Raw genomic sequence first — 20,699 nt, 5'->3', positions numbered from 1 at the left:
TATTCTTTAACTCCCCACATCTTCAAACGCTGCATCTGAAAATTGAGAGAAAACAGCATGTTAAATGCATGCATTATTTACCGGACAGCATCGGGTAATACAGACTCTTACCTGAACGCCATCTACTGCAACAAAACCATCTTTTCTCGAACTCCACTGCAAGATAAGAAAGTAATGGGACAAGAGTGTACATCGGACATATTGAACTCTATGAACTCTATATTTACTGGTATTCGCCAGGAACCTCAGAGTCAACTCTCGTCCGGAACTCCCCAACACCTTCTAACCAGTGAAGCAACTGGTATCTATGCGCCCCTGCAATCCACGCAGGATGGAGAGCTCACCTTTCCAGAATATAAGGTGAGAGTACTGGAAGGGAATTTCGGAGGTGTTCAGTGGGGAACGCAGGGAGGTGCCATCACTAGAACCCACGGGTGGCTAAATGTCTCTCTCCACTTGCAGGAGAATCCTTCTACGGGTCAAGCAGACGAGATTAGGAGGGCCAGTCCAGTCTGTCATCTCTGCAGTATGCATCACGTTGGTGGAGGCCGCAGCAGTCCGGGTCCGACCGACGCCCCTGTCGGAGCCAGGTGAGCGTAACCTGGGGCTGGGATTTCCTTATTTGGGCTCTGTGAGAAACCCAACGGTATTCTCCCACCTACTCCCCCGGTATCTTCAATTCAGGTGACTAGGGAAGGGCCATCGCTTTTGGATCCCGACCCTGGGGGTGGACAAGTGAGGGAGGGTCACCCGAGTGGATGATCACGAGGGATTGGGAGGAGAATACCCGAGGGCGAGACATGGTATTCCTCCACCATTTTCCATCAAACCCCTTCCTCAGCATGGGATATTTCCAATTCCTTTCCAGCTCCCCCTCCCCATTTCCGACTAATACTGGGAAGAGGAGGCAACTTAGCATACTGAGGATTGCCTATGAATACACCTGGAGAAACAGTGGGAAGGCTGCCACCTACTATAATTGGGTGGTCTCATTAATAGTCACATTTAACACTGACCACTCAGACCTGACTCCACTTCAGTCCTTTCAGGACTGTAGGACAGGCATGTCCTGTAAATTGGAATATTGGAGGCCAGGCAAACCCAGCCCTTACCGCATACCTGCAGTCCATTGATACAACCCAGGTGTATAAAAGGAGACTGCTGAGAGAGCACTAGAGGAGCAGAGGAGCAGAGAGGGGCAGGAGCTGAAGGCTGGCGGAGAATGGTGTGCCAATACGCTGGCTCGGTTTCTGTGAGGGGTTGCAGCGTGGCAAGGGAGCCGTGGCTCCAAGGAGCTGGAGTGAGGCTGCCTGCATCCTATTGGCGGCATTCAGTGGAGTGATTGTTTCCTTGGGACCTGTGCCAGCACCAAGGGTATAAGAGGGGCTGGTGTTGAGACCCTGACCTCGACCCCCCCCCCCCATTCTCAAATGTCTGATAATACCGCATGTGAGTACTGTACAGTGAAAGGTAGATCCTGACTAGGAGAACTTTGTTTAAAGTCGAAATGGGCCCAAGCTTGGGAAAGGGAACTCTGAGAGGCCTAACCAGAACAGTTTTTTTTAAAAACATTTATTTTGGACCCAGAGGCGTTTGGGCTTGGGGAAGGGAACCCCAAGAGAACCAAGGATATTGTGATAATTTTTTTAAACTATTATTTTTGCAGCAAGAGCCCTGCGTGGAACGTTCTAAGGGCTCCCTTATTGAATTCGAACTATTTTGCACTGGCAGAACTACACCCATTGGCTAGACTATCTGAAACAAGCTGTGGTTTACATTTGCTTTTCTTTGAAGCACTATTTTTCCTTTTTAAATACTTCCTAAAACATTTTTGTTAAGAGTGATGGTAAGCATAGGTTTACAGACATTGTTTTGGACTTTGAGACAGGCGGCCCTTAAACATTGGTTAAGGGAAACATCCCTTTAGATTTAGGGCCAGTTAGGCATTACACCAACCCAGGAACCGTAGTAAATAAAGGTTTTGAAACGAACATCTTTGAGTCTGTCTCTCTTGATACCATGCCTGTCGCACAGCATGCAGGAGCTCGTGAAAGCTGCGTCTTTTGCAGGTCCCTGCAGGCCACTTGTGGGTACCCAAGGAGTGGGTTGGGGGGTGTCTGGGTCCCAATCCAAACTACTGGTGCCGGAGTGTCTGGTGTGCACTAGAACCCCAGTGGTACCTGATTGGACCACCACTGCTGGTGTGCATGCATGGAGCATCTTCCCATTGGCGGGCTGGTTGCAAGCACTTGCCTGACTGGATATGAGAGGTCCTGCATTCATTCTGCACATTCCAGTAGATCAGTATCCGGTCAGAACCAACCTGCAGACGGATCAAAGTATCTTGAATAACAAAGTATAACAAAGAGCGGTCCAGAGACTCACTGAATAGGGCTGGCACCCTAATCCTGCTGTTCCGTTTGAAGGTGCTTCGAACCCTTGGAGTGGTGAGACCAATCGCTCTTGACGTGTCCTGGTAACCCTGCGAGTGAGCCTGTTTGGAAGTATCACTGGCCCATCCAGTGGAATGTGCAGCTTAATCCATGGTTACCGTGCAGTAGCGTCACCCAGCTTATTCAGCAAAGCACCCTTCTGCTGATTTTTGTCATCCCAGCACCTTTGGGTCGTGAGATGCCTGCGTCATACTGCGTAATTTGGGTTCACTGAAGGTGGGTTTCCTTTGTTCCTTCTTGACCCAGAGACCTGCTTCAGTGTTCTCTTCGTCGTCCATCCGAATCAAGAGTTACAGTTCTTGTCCTGAACCGGACCTGTATCAGCACCCACAGCTCCTGTGCAGTTGGAAGCCGAACGGAAGGCTGGAAATCAAACCTGACAAGCCCCTATAGACTGGCCAAGTCTAGACCAAAACTGAGCTGAGGGCGGTGAGTGGTGAAGTCAATTACCAGCATTTATGCCTTGAAGTTTAACTTTGGCCTTCTCTTTGGCTTGGGTAGTATCTGCGTCCTAAAGCTTTCCAAGTCGGGGACAGCTTTGTTCATTGTAGTAGATCCTCAGTTGACTCTTGGAACCTGTTTCACACCTTCAGAATTCTTCCACTAACTTTTTACAGCACCCTATGAAGTACTTTGTGAACTTTAACACGACTTGGCGCTTCTACCCACGCCTTGAACATTGAGCTCAAGGCTCCATTGATCTTAGGGCTGGACTTGTGACTTATAAAGTTAGGATTGCCATCTCTGAAGACTGTTGGTGCTATACAAGTTATTAACCCTTTTCCTTACCATTTTCTTTCAGTATTCATTTGTGTTATTGGGCTTATAATTGTATATTTTTTGTATGCTACTGTCTAATTGTAATTCTTGGTGTTTCACTGTGTGCTCATTGGAGACCTCTGATCACCCACACTCCCCCTGACATTTGGCCTTGACTGCTGTCCAAGTGAATTGGCGTGGCTATCTTCCCAAGTGTCCCCTGTTCATTTAACAAGGGTGGCCTCCAAAACACCTTTCCAGCTGGCCAGAGTTTAGAAATCCATTCTAACATATTAGAATCAAGGTGAGTTTTATTACTGAACAACTCAACTCTGATCGTTTAGATCTATGGGGATTGCATTGATCTTTTGTTTAATCGCAATCTGCCAGATGTCCTTTATGCCCGACCTGGTTTGATATTGAACCAAATGTTTTATTCATCTTCATTATATTCAGATCTGTCTCAGGTGTTTGATTCAGCAGGGCCCATCCCTAGATTTACATGAGACATAATGTGCATTATAGAGAAGTTATTGTGATAAACATGTTGGTTTACATGTGTTCTTCCGATTTGCAGTGGTTTGTTTTTATGTTGCAGCTGAAACTCACATACTTGTTTTTCAATTGTATACACTACGCAGGAGTGTCCATTGTGTTCATGGAGTGCCAATAAATTCATTATGTTCACTGTCCTTGTTTAGGCTTTCTTTTAAAGCTCCCAAGTTTAAAATTAGTCTGGCTTCAATTGTTCTCATTTATGCTTCTCTCTTCCTCTTGTGGTGTTCTTGACTCGTCTTAAACCCTGGATCTGCATTTGCTTCTTTTTTCCATTAGGATATCCTGTGATCCAGTGTTGGGCAAGCGGGTACTGTATGTGCTTTGTGCAAATAGCATCAATGCTGCCTAGTCTTATTCCTTAGTTATCGTATTGTACTGCCTATATAAAACCTTTTGCATTGGTGGATAATGTGTACCAATTTTGTAGTTTTACAAATAATAAACTCTTGAATTATTATCCTGTTGGTATACATAGTATATTTCTCAGTTTGGGATAATGTATGGGGAGACGTACTGCATCTGCCACATTTGTAGAAAACTTGGTTAAACAGGTTACCTCGATTATCAGGTGCCATGTAGCTTGGACTTAAATGGACTCCTATAGTTCGAACTAGGATACGTGCGTCTTTAATGCACTTTCATCTAAAAATAGCATTTAATTTTAAAGGTATTTGTATCGTGCACTATTGCCAACAGAATTGGTCCCCAGGCGGATCTGCAAACAAGGTCGGGGGAGTCGGGTGGAGAACGAGTAGGAAAGTGAGAGGGTGGTGTCCGGTAGGCAGCTTCAGTTCGGTTTTCACCATGCGCCGAGCTTGGTTGCGAATATCTGATCTATGTGAGACCTTGTGTGCTGTTGGTGTGGCTTATGTGTTGATGGTTGTGGAGATGTGGTGAAGTGCGGTGCGAGAGGGTGTTAAATATGCAGAAGTTTGAGGTATTGGGTTAGTGGGTTATTTACAAACCCCGGCTCTCTTCCTCTCTATTCCTAGTTTGGTGATCCATTACTTCCTGTGTTTACTTTGCAGGCCAAGATATTATAGACCTATCCTTCCGCTTCCATCCTGATCTGTCCCTGAACTTTCTTTGATGCAATTCTAGCTTTCATTCTTTCAATTGCAAGGGAATGCGGTACATTGATCTTCTGTTACTTTAGTAGATGGGTGGTATCTTGGGGAGATCGGGGAATTGGCATCCTCTCTCCGCTTTGTTTAGCTGTGTAAGTGCCCCTTAAGCATGCTTTCTAGTTACGGGATAAAGAAACCAGATTTGAGGAGTTTTCTGAATAGGAGGCGATCTCTTGTTATGTATGTTTGTCAGATCATTCCAGGGTTTTGGGGTGAGGTGGGAAAAGGAGCATCCTCAGTATTTTCTTTTGTTGTAAGGTGTTGGTTCCAGACGTATGTCACTGATGGATTTAAGTGACCTTGTTGGGCGGTGTACATTTAATTTTTCTCTTAGGAACTCTGTCCCTTGGCCGTGGATTACTCTGCGTTATGCGCATTGATTTGAAATTGATTCGCTGTTTATTGGTAGCCAGTGGAGTGTTTTCAGTGCTGGTGTGATGTGTTCTCTTTGAGGTAATTTGAGGAGCGGTCCAGCTGCTGCATTTTGTATGCATTGGAATTTTTTTTAGGAGTTGTTCTGGCATGCCCAGATACAGGCTATTGGAGTAGTCTACTCTGGACATGACGAGAGCGATGACTGCAAGTGTTTTGTTAGCGAATGGTAGGATCCTTTTTATACGCGCAGGAGAAAGAAGCATTCGACTACCAGGTTTTTCACAATCTATGATGGAGCTGGGGTTGGCCCAGGTTCTGTTGGCCAGGGTTGTAGTGGTTGTCTTCTGCATTTTTTTTGTGAAGATCATCATTTGTTTTGCCTGGGTTGAGTTCGAGGCAGTTAGAGTTCATCCAGTGATATATTTCACGGAGGCAGTTCTCTAATGTGTTCATCTTGTGCGTTTTGTAAACTGTTGTCCGCGTAGTTGTAACAGGTGAGACTGTGTCTCTTAATGATCCTGATTAGTTGAGACAGGCAGATGTTGAATAATAGTGGGGGTGAAGGATGATTCTTGTGGTATTCTACACAGACTCTCTTGGGTTGGATTTGAAGGGTGTGATCCATGTGGTTTATTTTCTGTTTGTTAGGAATGATGTGATCCATAAGACGCGATTAGTGATTCCCATTTCTTCCAGTCTCATGATGAGGTTGTCGTGGTAAACTGTCGAATGCCGCAGAGAGGTCCAGAAGTATCAGCGCTGTTCTCCTGTCTGAGTCTGCGTTTGTCTTTAGATCATCCCAACGTGAGAGTGCTGTTTCAGTTCCTCTCATCAGTCTAAAGCCTACTTTTCTGATGCTTGTTAATCTGCTTAGAATCACATGCTGTGCAAATAGTCCGTCATCTAGTGTTCACCACAGAGGATTGCATCTTGTCTTTCGAGAATCGAAAGGGGACGTCGACATGGGCGTGCCTGTAACACTATCCTTAACGTGATGTGTAGTGTACCCAAAATCCCTCACGCATTGAGGTCCCTCAGATTGTTTTTTTTCCACCCAGCATACTGGTCGCCTAATGCGGTGCTCGTCCAGAGAAAATTTCTATTGTTTTTGGTCTAATATACATACATATATGTTTTAGAATATTACCCTACTGTCCCTTCTATCGACGGCTGTTCCAGTTCTCCGCCGAAGACAGTCCACGGATCTTTGCACTGTGTGCCGGTCGGCACTGGAGATCGGATGGCTGGTCATTATGGCCGGCCTACACAGTAGGGAGAGTGGGGTCAGGGCGGACATTTCCATTTCTGAGAATGCCTTTCCCTTTCCTCTTTGTTCCCTGGGTCTCTTCGTCACCAATTTCCTCAGCTATGGAGAGGACTCCATTTAGGTTTTGGCCTGCTTGCAGGTCCAAATTTCCTTGGAAAGATGAACACTGTAAATGCAACCAGTGTTTACCCCTTAATAACTATGAGACGGTTTGTGCGGCTTGCAAGCTCCTGTGCCCGAAAACAAACTCTGAAGGAGCGCTGTTAAGCGGTGGGTAGCCTATGGAATGTCGCAGGCCGAGTCTGGTTCTCTTGCTGCCACAACCGCTGATTTTGACAAGGTGTTGAGTGACAAACTAGCCTCTGATTCTGAGGCGATTGACCTCTTGATGGAGCATTCTCACTCTGCGTCGTCTGTCCCTGCTAGGAAAGCAGGTCCTGCTATGGGGAATGTACACCCCGGCTACATACTCGCATTTGCCCCACACTAAAGACACAACCCCAAGGATGTCTTCGACGAAACAGTCAAAGCGGTCCATAGTGCCAACGGGCACACTGAGATTTTCGGCCCTGCCCGCCGACCGTCGGGCCGGCAGCCCTCCCTGCAACCGCAGGTGTCTTGTGACTGGGCCTTCTAAATCGAAGGGCTCTGACCCCAATATCCACCAATCCGTCGAGACGCAGTGGAAAAAAGACCACATTCCGCCGAAATTAGTTGCGCAACCAGAGGCCTGAACTCCAGATGCTGAGGTGATTACCAAAAGCATCGCCAGAATCGTTTTGGAGGATTCTCACAGGCAACGGTCCAAGGATTCATCGAAAGCGAAGGACAAGAACAGGGATTCATCGAAGTCCAAGAATGGGTCGAAGGAGTTACCAGATCCTACTGAAAGGCCCACGGATAAACAAAAGGCACACGTCTGCCGTCGGAACCCCAAAGACTTTTCGGAAGCTCCTGAAGGGATTTCTTTGGCGTTAAAGAAAAATCTCGACCTTTACAGACAGATCCACTAGAAGAGCCCTTACCACTCCTGGACCGCTCTTCATTTGTTTGGACCAGAGAAAAATTTGAAGGATGCATGGACAGGCTAGGGAGATTTGTGGCGCTCGCTGAGAAGTCCACATCCAAGAGGTTTAGGGAGGACCCCCTCCTCCTCCTGTGGCTAAGCTGCAGAGAGTCTTTGACCCTACTCAAGAGGAGGAAGGGGAATACATTTATGACCTCACTGAGGAGGATGCTCAAAATGAAGATCCCTTTATCGACTGTGTGGAAGTCCATTTAGACCCCACTGAGTGTTGGGTAGTGGATCCTCACCCTAGGCAGTCACCTACTCCAACACCGGAACCTGATGCCTTGTGCTAGGACTCCCCATCACCCACCCCAACTCGACAGTCCTCGCCGATTGACTATCAGATGGCTTTTAATGCCATATTGAGGAAAGCACGGAACAATTCAACATTGCTACTCAGGAAGCTGTTCCAGAGGCTGATTTTGTGGAAGACCTTTTGAAAGAAAAACCACCTGCCAGCCAAGCAATTCCTCTACTAAATTCAATTATGGAGTTTGGCCCCTGCTTTATGAACACCTGCACTTACTAGAGCATTGAATCCAAGGGTAGAAAAACGTTTCCGACCCTCCCCCTCCAACCCCCTCCAAACCAGGGGTCGTTCTACTCCAGATTCACTGGATGTTCCAACTACCCGGAAAAGAGCAAGTGTTCCCCTATCTACTGGGGAGGCACCCCCTGGCAAGAAATGTAAGACTTTACGCTCTGGGTAAAAGAATCACTGCGGCAAGCGGCTTACTCCACTCGCATCGCAAACAATACAACTTTGTTGGCCGGCTATGCTGATGCGCGATGGGCCAAGCTAGATGGCCTTCAAGAAGTCCCGGAACCGCTGCAAGCCCGTCTGCTCTCAACAGTGGCAGAGGGCAGGCAGGTTAACCAAAGCATGCTGAAAAATACTTTGGATGCAGCAGAGATGGCCGGAAGGTTTTTGGTTCAAGGTACCCTCCTGAAAGGCACACATGGCAAAGGAACTCTGGGTTCAAGCCAGAAACGCAAGCTTCACTTTTTATAAAGGGTTAGTGGGAATAGACTCTCCTTTTGTGGGCAACGTTTCCCTCAAAATCAATACAGCTTGGAAAACAACTTGTCCCCTCCCCAAGGACCCAGCAGCTATACCACCCCATATCCCACAAGAGGGCATCGACTTGGTAAAGGAAGGGGCCGGAATTCTACCCCTCGAGGCTCCCCGGCCCCAGGCCAGAAATGACCTGCAATTCCGGGTCCCCTCCATGCATCGCCGATCGGGGGCTGGCTAACATTTCTGCAAGCATGGCAGGGAATAACTACAGACCAGTGGGTGCAAAAGAGTTGCCCACGCGTACTGTATAGAATTCTGCCAGACTCCCCCCAGTTCAGACCGCCACAAGCAAGACGCCTGACTCCAGAACATCTGCAAATTCTCCTACAAGAAGTGGAAACCCTGCAGGAAAAGGGCCCATGGAGGTCGTACCTCTTCTACAGGTAAACAAAGATATTTATTCATTGTGCTTCCTTGTACCCAAAAGGAATCTCACCATGTGCCCTATACTAGATTTGCGCCCAGCGAACAAATTTGTGAAGCCCCAAAAGTTTCGGATGGTCACTCTGCAAGAGGTAATCCCCCTGTTCACACAGGGGGAATTACATGGCAACATTGGACATGAAAGATGCATACTTTCATATTTCAATGTTGCCGGCGCACAGAAAATACCTCGGATTCATGATGTAAGACAAGCACTATCAGTTCAAAGTACTACCCTTCGGCATAGACTCTGCACCAAGGGTATTTACAAAGGTACTGGCAGTGGCAGCAGCACACCTGCGCAGGCAATCCATCCCAGTTTATCCTTACCTCGACGACTGGCTCATAACGGGGACTCCTACGAAATATGTCTGTCAAATACCCAAAGAACTATAGATCTTTTATTCAGTCTAGGATTCTCCATCAAGAAATCCAGCCTAGACCCCAGTCAGGTCAAGCAGTTCCTAGGGGCTCTAATTCAAACAAAGGTCGGCCTCTTCTTCCCTTCCAATGAGAGGGTCCAAAACATGCTGTTTCAAATCTCTCAATATGTAGCCAGTGGACAGGTGACGGTACGGAAAGCTATGGCGTTGTGCTTTTAATTGGTTCCTCATGCACGCTTGCGTCCAATGCAGAAGTGGCTCAACCGCCAGTAGTGTCAGGCCAGCTGACAACGATCTAGTGGTTGTCTTGCCAGCCCTCGTTCTCTCGCTACAGTGGTAGTCGAGGGAGAACCTCTTGAAAGGGAAATCCTTCACCCCCCCTGAACCCCCCCGCAGTGGAGGCCACTCTAACTACAGATTCCTCTCACAGGGTGGGGAGCTCACCTGCCTCAACAGACAGCGCAGTTTGGTCGTCGGTCATAGCATCCAACCACACAAACCTGTTGCAACTGTTAGCGGTATTCAAAGCATTGAAAGCTTTTCAAACACAACTGCAGGGAATGACGGCACCATGGCCATGTACTATCTGAACAAGCAAGGGGGCACTTACTCTAGAGGGCTGTCCAAACTGTCTCAGAACACTTGGAAGTGCACATGTTCCTGTTGTCTCAACATGTTCCAATCTTCTGGCAGACGTACTCGGCAGAGATTTCCCACTATCCATAGAGTACGAATGGCGATTACACAGACATCTTCAACTTTTTCTCAGAATGGTGCTTACCAGCGATCGACTTGTTCGCAACTCTGGAAAATGCACAATGCCAATATTACGCCTCCAGGTACCCACAGAACAGTTCGAAGGGGAACGGACTCTGGATAACATGGTCAGGAAAATTGGTTTACTCGCCCCGCCCCCGACTTCCCTACTCAACAAGAGGGTGCACAAGATGCACCAGGAACCAGTCAAAATGATACTGGTGGCCCCCATGTGGGCCCGCCAATCCTGGTTTGCTCATCTGGTGTAGATGTCCATATCTCCTCCAATGAAACTGCCTTGCCCGTACATGTTTTCTCAGCGCAAAGAGGAGACCATTTACCCATGCCCGCAAACATTGAATTTGGCAGCCTGGCTCTTGAGGTCATGGAGTTCGGGCACCTGCAACTACCTCAGATGTATGGACATACTCCGAGGCAAGGAAACCTAACACACGATATTGCTATTCCAGTAAGTGGAACCGTTTTGTCGTCTGCAACTCTAAGAGCATCAACCCCATTGACTGCTCTCCTACACATCATTTTGTACCCGACTCATTCACTTGACTCAGGCCTAGTCTTTAACTCTCTAAAAGTTCACATAGCTGCTCTTTAAGCCCACACTACATCCCAACAAAAGGTGGTGTGGTGGAAGATACCAGTTATTAAGGCTTTCATGGAGGGAGTAAAGAGAATTCACCCTCCCATTTCTAACCCAGCTCCCGGATGGGACCTAAATGTGGTGTTAACTAGACTTATGGGGTCTCCCTTCGAGCCCCCTGCATAAAGCAAATTTCAAAGATCTCGCCTACAAGACTGCCTTTTTAATAGCCATTACTTTCATTAGAAGTCAGTGAACTACAAGCGCTCTGTTCTAGACCCTTTTGTAACCGTTACCGTGATAAGGTGGTTCTGTGCACTCACCCGAGGTTTGCGCCTAAATTCATTTCAAAGTTACATGTGAACCAATCCATACAACTACCAACGTTCTTGCAAAACCCCTCAAACATGGGAGAAAGAAGTCTGCACACACTGGATGTACTCGGAGCAGTCCTGTTTTACATGACAACTAAGAAAAACAAATCAGTTTTTCTTTTCAGTGGCAGCAGGTAGAGAGGGAGACCCTGTCCCCAAATCTACTATCTCTAGGTGGATTGTCAAATGCATCACACTCTGTTTCTCTCTTGCTAAGAGAACTGCCCTTCAAGCCTAGAGCGCATTTTACTCGAGGCACTGGGGCTTCCATAGCATTCATTGCAAATGTTCCCCTAGAGTCCATTTGCAAAGCGGCAACCTGGAGTTCTGTACACACTTTTACAAAACACTATTGCCTAGACACTCATTCTAGGTCTTCTTCTCAGGTGGGACAAGCAATACTAAGACCTCTTTTCACTACTGTTCCTTCTCACATCCAACCTCCAACTCCGGGTACTGCTCGCTAGTCTATGTACAGCATGTGATTCTAAGCAGATGAACAAGCATCAGAAGACATGCATTACTTACCGTAAAAGCATTTCTGATGATTGTATCTGCTTAGATTCACATGCGCACATCCTTCCTCCCCGCTCGGATGGAAGGAACATAGACGTCTTACTACTCTTGTGTACTCACAATAGTCATAGGCTCACTCACGGCAGAAAAAATACAATCGGAGGGACCTTGACGTGTGAGGGATTTTGGGTACACTACACGTCACGGGTAGTGTTACAGGCACGCCCATGTCTCCTTTCGATTCTCGAAAGACAAGATGCAATACTTTGCAGTGACCACTGGATGTCAGGACTATATGTACAGCATGTGAATCTAATCGGATACATTCATCAAATGCTTTAACGGTAAGTAATGCATGTCATACCTGGTCCAGTAGGCGGTGCTCTTCTATGAATTCTTGGCTAGTAAGTTTCCAGCAATTTAGATTGTAGCAGATGTCTGTAGTTGGAGAGGTCTTTCACATTTCCTGCTGTGGCCTTGAGGAGCGGCTTAATGTATGCCGATTTGAAGGCTTGTGCCACTTTCCCTGTTGAGATTGGTTGAAGATGTTACAAAACCTTTGACATAGATGGCAACAGTATGACGGTAGCCAAAGCAGTGAAGACACTAGGGGGTGTATCTAGACTCTTCTCTCACTCGACAAGTTCATACCATCCCATCGGCTTCAACATACACTGCCAAACGTATCTCTGCATGCAAGACCCTACCTTATGGTGGAGAACTGCATCATACTGGCCAGAGCATTGATCCTCTCTAGGATCGACTACTGCAATACCACCTTTGCAAGGCACCTCAGCAAAAAACATTAAGCTCCAGATTATCCAAAATAATGCAATCTGAGCGTCTCTTAATATCACAATCGGACCACAACTAGAAGGAACATTCACTGGCTACCAGTAAGAGACCATATTAAATTCAAAATACTATCTCACTCACAAACGTCTAATGCCATTCCCCGCTACCTCTTAAATCTAATCGCCAGAGCTCATTCAGCCAGACCAACCCGTTTGGCCTACTTGGGGCAACTGACCACTCAGATACAAAAGACAAAAAGCAGGAGGCTCTAGCTTCCCTGTTATCGCAGCCAACTACTGAATGCCATGCCGAACTAAGGACAGAACCCCATCACTACGGTCCTTTCGCAAACAACTAAGAACAAGGCTTTTCAACTGGGATATTAAGAATCTACCCTGCTACACTAATGAGCACTAGGTATTCCCCCACCCTGTCTACCATCTGCAGAAAAGACTGATGCAGCACAACTAGAAACTGGGATACCATTTTCTGCATGTTTTATTAAAAAAGACTAAGCTTGAAATGTAACTGAACACTCATATGTGACTAATGCCACTGTTCAAGCATGTATCAATCCTATACCTCGAACTGTATCTTTACTCTATAATCAAGTCTCTGCAATGTAACTGTATTCTTAAGTTCAAGCGCCCAGATGCCTGAGGGTTAGGCACGCTATATAAATGTAATGTTTCTGTAGTGTTCCTTGTGAGGATTGATTTGTATACGTCTGGGGGGCAGGGGTTCTTTGGGGGAACCAGTTTTGTTGCTTTTGTTTACCTTTTTGACAAATGTCTCCATTGGTATTTGGGAGAAACTTTGAAGTTTGTTCGTGCGGTCGTCGTAGGGATGGATGCGTTGCATATTGTCTCCTGTCTGCTTTGTATGGTCTGTTGGATGGTCATGATTTTGTTTGTGAAATGGTCTGCATAGTTTCTCCCATGGTATTGGAGGATTGTTGCAGAAAGGGTTTTTATTTTTTTATGATTTAGAGTTTTTTTGTGCATTTGGTGCTTTGAAGATTCGGTTGTCGTCGTATTTCCTTTTTGTATGAGCGAATATGTTGGAGTTTGAATTTCTTTCCTCAATCGTATTTGATTCTCCATGCTAGTTAAAATTTTTGTTTGTTCCTTTTCATGGCGCTGAGTAGTGGGGTAAACCATTTTGCTGTTGCTCTTTTGCGCGATGGTTTTTCTTTGGCGTTCTCGTCTATTCAGATCCAGTTGTGTAGCAATTCTTTTTATTTTGGTCCAGGTACGCTTTGTCCATAGTAGCTTATGGCGGTTTGCTAATTTCCAGTAGTTCACTTAAATTGCATTTTTTTTTTATAGTTCTCCAGTTTATTTTCATGATTTTCATGATGATCAGTGGCTTGTCCTGGTGTTTGATTATTGGTGTGGCCAGTGTGATTATGAAGGGAATGAGGCGGTCGCTTCAGAGGATCTCAATTGTTGGCGCTGTGGTAATGAGTTTAGTGTATGTCCTGCTGTGTGGGTGGCTCCTTTGACTAGTTGATGTAATTTCATTGTTTCTAGTCGGCTGGCTAGAGATTTTTGTGTTAATAGTAGTTTCGAAGGGATTGTGTCCTCCGACGTATTCCTCATCTTATCTTAGATATCTCTTTCCAGCTTTGCTGGCCTCGGAAATTTTTTCTCTCTAGAGGGCGCTGCGCGTCGACGTCCGCCGAGTCGATGTCCCTCGACAGCCGCCGTGTCGACGTCTACGTCATCCACGTCGGCGCAGCGTCCGTTGCTCAGTTCAGTTTTTCCGCGCTTACTCAGTGCCTCGGAATATCGTTGCTCAGTTTCGTAGATATTTTATTCCATTTTCCTCGAGATATTCGAACCATACACAATGGCTTCCTCGTCTGAACTGACGACCCCTCGGTCCGGCTTTAAAAAATGCAGACTGTGGAAAAAAGATGACGCTAACGGACCCTCACAGGGTCTGTCTGTGGTGTTTGGGAGCTGAACACCATTGTTCGGAGTGTGAGGACTGTGTATGTCCATGACAGCTAAAGCCCTGAAGGAGCGTATGGGGAAGCTGGAAAAAGGTAAGACTTCTAAAGCTTCTTCTTCCTCGACAAAGTCGAGACATTCATCTCCTCGTCACCATTCGCGCTCCAGGTCTCGAAGCGGGTCCCATCACTCTTCGAGATCGAAGCACTCGAAAAGGAGATGCCGAAGATCCTCTTCTTCGTCCTCCTCTTCCTCTGTTTAACCGAAGGGAATCCCTTGCCCCACGAAGCATAGTTCCTGGGCTGAATGGGAGGAATTCCGAAAAAATATGAGCGTCTTCGACCCCCTCGAAGACTGCCGAGAGCGATGCTCTGGTCGAAAGACCCAAAGGTCCAAAACGCCGCGAGTCGCAGTACCCGGCGAAGGAAGCTTCTCGAGCGCGTCACGAACCCTCGAGTAAAGCAAAGACCTCGAATCCTTCTTCGAAGGTTCCGTCGACGCCATCGACGAAGGTTCCGCCGAGGTCGGTGTCTTCGACACCGTTGTCGAAAGGACCTTCGACACACGGGTCTGTCGACTCGATGCCATCCTCGACACCGGCGTCGACGCCAAGGAAAGTCATGGTTGCGGCGCACCCAGTGGCTATTCCCAGGTCTTCGATGTCGTCCAGATTGTGGATATCCTCGAGCAGAATTCCGATTCTATGGAAGACCTCGAAGCCTCCACCTTTGTTTTCGACGCCACTTTCGAAGCCGTCGGCGACATCGTTTTCGAGGCTGATTACGACAAGTTTGGCACCGTCTGCCTTGGAGATGGGTTTCACACCCTTTGTGAGCTCAGACCAATTGAGAACAATGTCTTCAATTATGGAAGAGGGAGAACTGTCTGATCAAGAAGAGCCATTTGAGTTACAGGGATCTGCAACCCCAGTTCAAGAGGAGTTATCCTCAGAGGAACGCAGATTAAAGGAACTCCATGATTCCTTACATGAGGCAAGTGGTTTAGACACTTCCCCAGAGGTGGAGTTCGCTAGGCCAGACCCAGGGGAGCATGCTGCAACCCCTTTATAGAGCCTTAATGGCCAGGATTACAGAATTTATGGGGTGGTCAACACCTTCACCGGCTTTCCAACAGGATGACCTCACGGATATTCTTGATAAAGGTCCACAAGAGGATCCTGTAGTACCTTTTCATAAAGCTCTTCAAAGAAAAATAATGATGAACTGGGAAACCCAGATGTCGTCCCGGCAGTAAATAAAAAACTGTCTGCTAAATACAGGGTATCTTCTGCAGACCCAGAGTTTTTGTCCAAACGCCCATCCCCAGAAAGTCTGGTGGTACAGGCAGCATCTTCTACTGACATCAAGACTGCTTACCCTACCGTCCCACAGGACAGGGACGATAAGAAATACGATGCTATGGCTAAGAAAGTCTTTTCGGCATGTAGCATGGCGTTAAAATCTATTAATGCTACTTGCACCCATGGTAGATTTAGCCATACACTTTGGGAGTGTGCTTCTACAGCTGCTGACTGCATCCCGGAGGGAGAAGAAAGGGAGGCGATCCTAAATATCATAAGGGACGGTAAAGACGCTATGTGCGAAGCCCTCCAGACGGGCATTGACTCGGCTGACAGTATCAGCAGAGCAATGGTGGCAAGTACAACAACAAGGAGATTTGCTTGGTTTAGAAAGTCTGGTTTTGCCCCAGATGTGCAAGCCAGGCTCTTGAACATGCATTTGATGGCTCTTCTTTGTTTGGGGAAAAAGGCGGATGACAGTTTAGAAAAACTGCAAACATCAAAGGCAGCAGCAAAATCCCTAGGCGCTGCAATCCGTCAGACGCCTCTCGCAGAGGTTCCTGTGGGACGAAAAGGTAAGTCTTTTCGCTTCTACTCCGCATTCGGAAGAGGTAGAGGACGACCGGCTTAAAGGGGACAAAACTACCCGAGGTGGACGGGGTAGATATTCAAAAGCCGCAGCAACGGCAGGTGCCTCTTTACCATCAGCATCTGCATCACCCGCCCCTAAACCACTCGGAGGACTTCCCTCACAAGACACCTGTAGGAGGCAGGTTAACTCAACATCTGGCGGGATGGCAGGCTATCACGTCAGATGCTTGGTCATTGGAGACAGTTGCACAAGGTTACTGCCTGCCTCTCCTACGCATACCTCAGTCATCCACCGGGGATCAGCTCTCAAAGCTCCAGATCTGCTCCTCTTGCAGGAAATTTTAGACCTGCTAGAGAAAGGTGCCATAGAACCGGTACCTGTAGCGGAGAGGAACAAGGGCTGGTACTCCCCTTACTTTCTCATACCAAAGAAAGACTGAGGACTGAGACCCATCATGGACTTGCGGGAATTGAACAAATTCCTCAGGAAAGACAAATTCAAGATGGTAACTCTCTCTCAGATCCTTCAGGCCCTTCAGTTCCAGGACTGGTTGGTATCTCTGGACCTTCAGGACGCTTATTTTCATGTGCCAATCCATCTCAAACACAGGAAATACCTGAGGTTCGCAATTGGCAACTCTCACTATCAATTTCGAGTTCTGCCATTTGGGCTGACCTCCGCCCCGAGGGTCTTCACCAAGTTAATTTCGGTAGTGGCTGCAAGTCTAAGGAGGGAAGGGATTCACGTCTACCCCTCCCTGGACGATTGGTTGATCAGAGCTGTATCTTCGGAACAAGCTCAGATCCAGCTAGATTATGTTTGCCACTCCCTTCACAGACTGGGCTTCTCCCTCAATTTAAAGAAGTCACAAATGATACCATCGCAGAGACTCCAGTTCATCGGAGCGATCCTGGACACTTCCCTGGGAAAAACCTCGCCACCAGAGGCGAGGGCTCAAGATATTCTACAGATGGTCACCAAGTTTCAAAATGCCCAACGTCTCCCAGCCTTCGACTTTTTGAGGTTGCTAGGCCTCATGGCATCCTGCATTTTCCTAGTGCCAGAGGCTCGCCTGAGAATGAGATCTCTCCAGTGGGCACTGAACTCAGTGGTCACAATTCTCAGGGAGAATGAGAGATGATCTTCAGGGTCCCGACAGGGTAGCTCGAGACCTTCAGTTGTGGGCCTGTTAGGAGAACATTCTGAAAGAGCAATTTTGGCAACCTTGGCCGGAGATAACAGTAATCACGGATGCCTCACTTACGGGGAGCCCACGCCAACGACTTGACGATCAGCGGTCATTGGTCTCCATCGGAGTCCAGACTACATATCAACCTGTTAGAGCTGAGGGCCATCAGACTTGCGCTGAAGGCTTTTCTGCCATCTGTACAAGGAAAGAATGTCCTGATAATGACGGACAACACAGTGGCCATGCATTACCTCAACAAAAGAGGAGGCGTAGGATCACTACCTCTGTGCAGAGAGGCGATGCAGCTCTGGTTTTGGGCAATCCAAGAAGGAATCTCTATCGGCAGTTCACCTAGCCGGAGAGAAGAACTTGACAGCGGACACTCTGAGCAGGCAGAGCAGTCTCCCACGAGTGGGAACTAGCTCAGGAAGTCCTTCAAGAGATCTTCGCCCTTTGGGGAACCCCCTCAGGTGGATCTGTTCGCCACCAGTGTCAACAGGAAGTGCGATCTGTTCTGCTCAAGGGAATTTCCCCCAAGAGGAGCTCTGGGAGACACGTTCATAGTGGACTGGGAGTTTCGACTTCCACTCAGAGAGAATCTGCTCTCACAGAAGGGAGGTCAGGTTCTCCATCCAGACATCAAAACCCTCAACCTTCACACTTGGCTTCTGAAAGGCTGACGTACAAGGATTGGGACCTCCCTGGTGACGTTATGTAGGTGTTGCTTTCGGCAAGAAGGCCAGCAACAAAATCTTTATACCGCTGCCGTTGGAACAGATTTTGCAGCTGGTGTAGGGAAAAGAATATCTATATCTTTTCATGTGGTACACCAATGGTTTTGTCCTTCCTACTTTATTTAGCGAATTCAGGCCTTCAAGTTGGCACCATCAAGGGCTATCTCGCAGCGCTATCCTTCTTTAAGCGCACTGCGGAAGAACCATCCTATTTCAAGTTACCCTTGGTAATACAGTTTCTAAAGGGGTTAACTAACGTTTATCCCCCCAAGACCATTCCAGGTTCCCCTATGGGATTTAAATTTAGTCCTAACTTTCCTGATGGGCACACCTTTCGAACCACTCCACTCTTGTTCGTTAAGGTTTCTTACCCTTAACACTTCCATCTGCGAGAAGGGTGAGCGAGTTACAAGCTTTCTTGTAAACCCCCTCATACAATCTTTCACAAAGACAAAGTTGTTCTGCAAGTGAAGCCTAATTTCCTCCCAAAGGTGGTTTCTGAATTTCATATCACACAGAAGATTACCCTTCCATCTTTCTATCCTCCTCCCCATCCGGGGAAAGAGGAAGAGAGGTTACACAGGCTGGACCCAAGAAGGGCTTTAAGTTTTTAGATTAGTAGACTGGCTAGGATAAGACAAACGGACCATCTGTTTGTAGGCTAGGCAGGTCACAAGCTGGGGCTACCGATAACTAAGCAGACCATTTCCAGATGGATCATTTTAGCCATTTTGGAATGTTATAAGCTGGCAGAAAAAGAGCCCCCTCAAAATCTTACGGCTCATTCGACCAGAGGTATCGCAGCTTCATCGGCCCTCAAAAGAGGAGTGCCGGTTAGAGACATATGTGCGGCTGCCACATGGTCGTCCGTCCATACCTTTACACGGTTTTACAACTTGGATTCCTCCTCCAGTCAGGAAACTAGGTTTGGAAGGGCAGTGTTGCACTCTATTCATCAATAAGAGGAAGCATGAAGTCAGTACTCCCACCTCCAATAACAGAATACTGCTATGGGAGCCTATCTAAGATAAGGAATACGTCGGAGGACACAATCCCTTCGAAGAACAAGTTACTTCTTACCTTGTAACGTTCTTTCGATGGGATGTTCCTCCGACGTATTCCTTATCGACCCTCCCATCCATCCCCGCAGTACTACTTCCCTTGTTGTTGCAGCTTACGCTCCTTCAGGGTGATTAGTCTAGTCCAGAAGGAATTATTGTGGGCTACAAAACGGAACTGAGCAACGGACGCTGCGCGCGGCCTTTATAGGCAGGATGACGTCGACGTCGATACGGCGGCTGTCGAGGGACATCGACTCGGCGGACGTCGACGCGCAGCGCCCTCTAGAGAAGAAATTTCCGAGGCCAGCAAAGCTGGAAAGAGATATCTAAGATAAGGAATACGTCGGAAGAACATCCCATCGAAAGAACGTTAGAAGGTAAGAAGTAACTTGTTCTTCTTCATCGAACCAAATGTTGAAGTCACCAAGGATAATCAGGTGATTGCACTCAATGGCTAGGTTGGTGATTCTGTGAAGGCGTCTACGAAGGTCAGATCATAAGTTGGTGGTCTATAGACCAGTATGAATTTTAGGTTAGTTCTGGGGTTAGTTGATGGGTGAAGGTCAGAGATTTGCAGTTATCAGATGTTTATTGGGTCTTCCAGTTTAATTTCTAGGTGTTCCTTGTGGATTGCTAGACCGCCACCTCTTTTGGTTTTCCTGTTTGCTTGGATATGTATTTGAAGTTATCAGGCAGCTGTTGAGGGTGATCTTGTAATTGTCATCTAGCCTTGTTTCAGTTACAAATAGGATGTTGAGACCTCCAGAGGAGGTTGTAGATTTCGGTGGCATGTTTGTAAAGACTGGAGGGGGGTCATCTTATCTGTACCTGCCCTTTATATGGCAGACTACAAGCACAGAGCACCTCAGCCAAGATTCTCTATTCGGTAGCTATGGGCGAGCAATCAAGGTCCCTAAGCCCCCACAAAGGAATGTCCACACATTGTTAGTGATAAAACAGTTCTTTATATCAATAAGGTTAAAGTTATATATACCCACAATAACACACTTTGTGCTCTGGTTATACTTTAATGAATGTACAATGTCTGTGTGGACCTCAATTGTCAGGCTTGAGGTCCAGTAGATTGTTTGTCCGCAGAAGCTGCTGAACCCTCGTAGCACCCCACAAATGCTACCCTCTCAACTGATTGAATATAGTTAAGCTGTAAGCACACCTAAGGGGAATTGGGACAAAATAATAAATGGCAGGTCTTGCTCTGCTCAGGCCGTCTTTCAACCTAAGGGAAGAAAGCAGAATAACATTTCTTGATCACTGACCCTTAACTATATGGAAATCTCCACCTTACTTATCAAATTAAACTAAGCATGCACACCATA

At 47.1% G+C, this 20,699-nt stretch overlaps 1 protein-coding gene across 3 annotated transcripts in view; it reads left to right on the top strand.

Moving 5' to 3' along the window:
- HNRNPR (heterogeneous nuclear ribonucleoprotein R) overlaps positions 1-20,699 on the top strand; it is an 872,346-nt gene that overhangs the window by 314,923 nt on the left and 536,724 nt on the right. The gene's annotated exons all lie outside the window — the stretch shown is intronic.

This window comes from Ambystoma mexicanum, chromosome 11, assembly GCF_040938575.1.
Source record: "Ambystoma mexicanum isolate Mex_15411 chromosome 11, UKY_AmexF1_1, whole genome shotgun sequence".
In the NCBI taxonomy this organism is placed as follows: Eukaryota; Metazoa; Chordata; class Amphibia; order Caudata; family Ambystomatidae; genus Ambystoma; species Ambystoma mexicanum.
The sequence above is the reverse complement of the archived record's forward strand: the minus strand, read 5'-3'. Positions and strand labels throughout refer to the sequence as shown.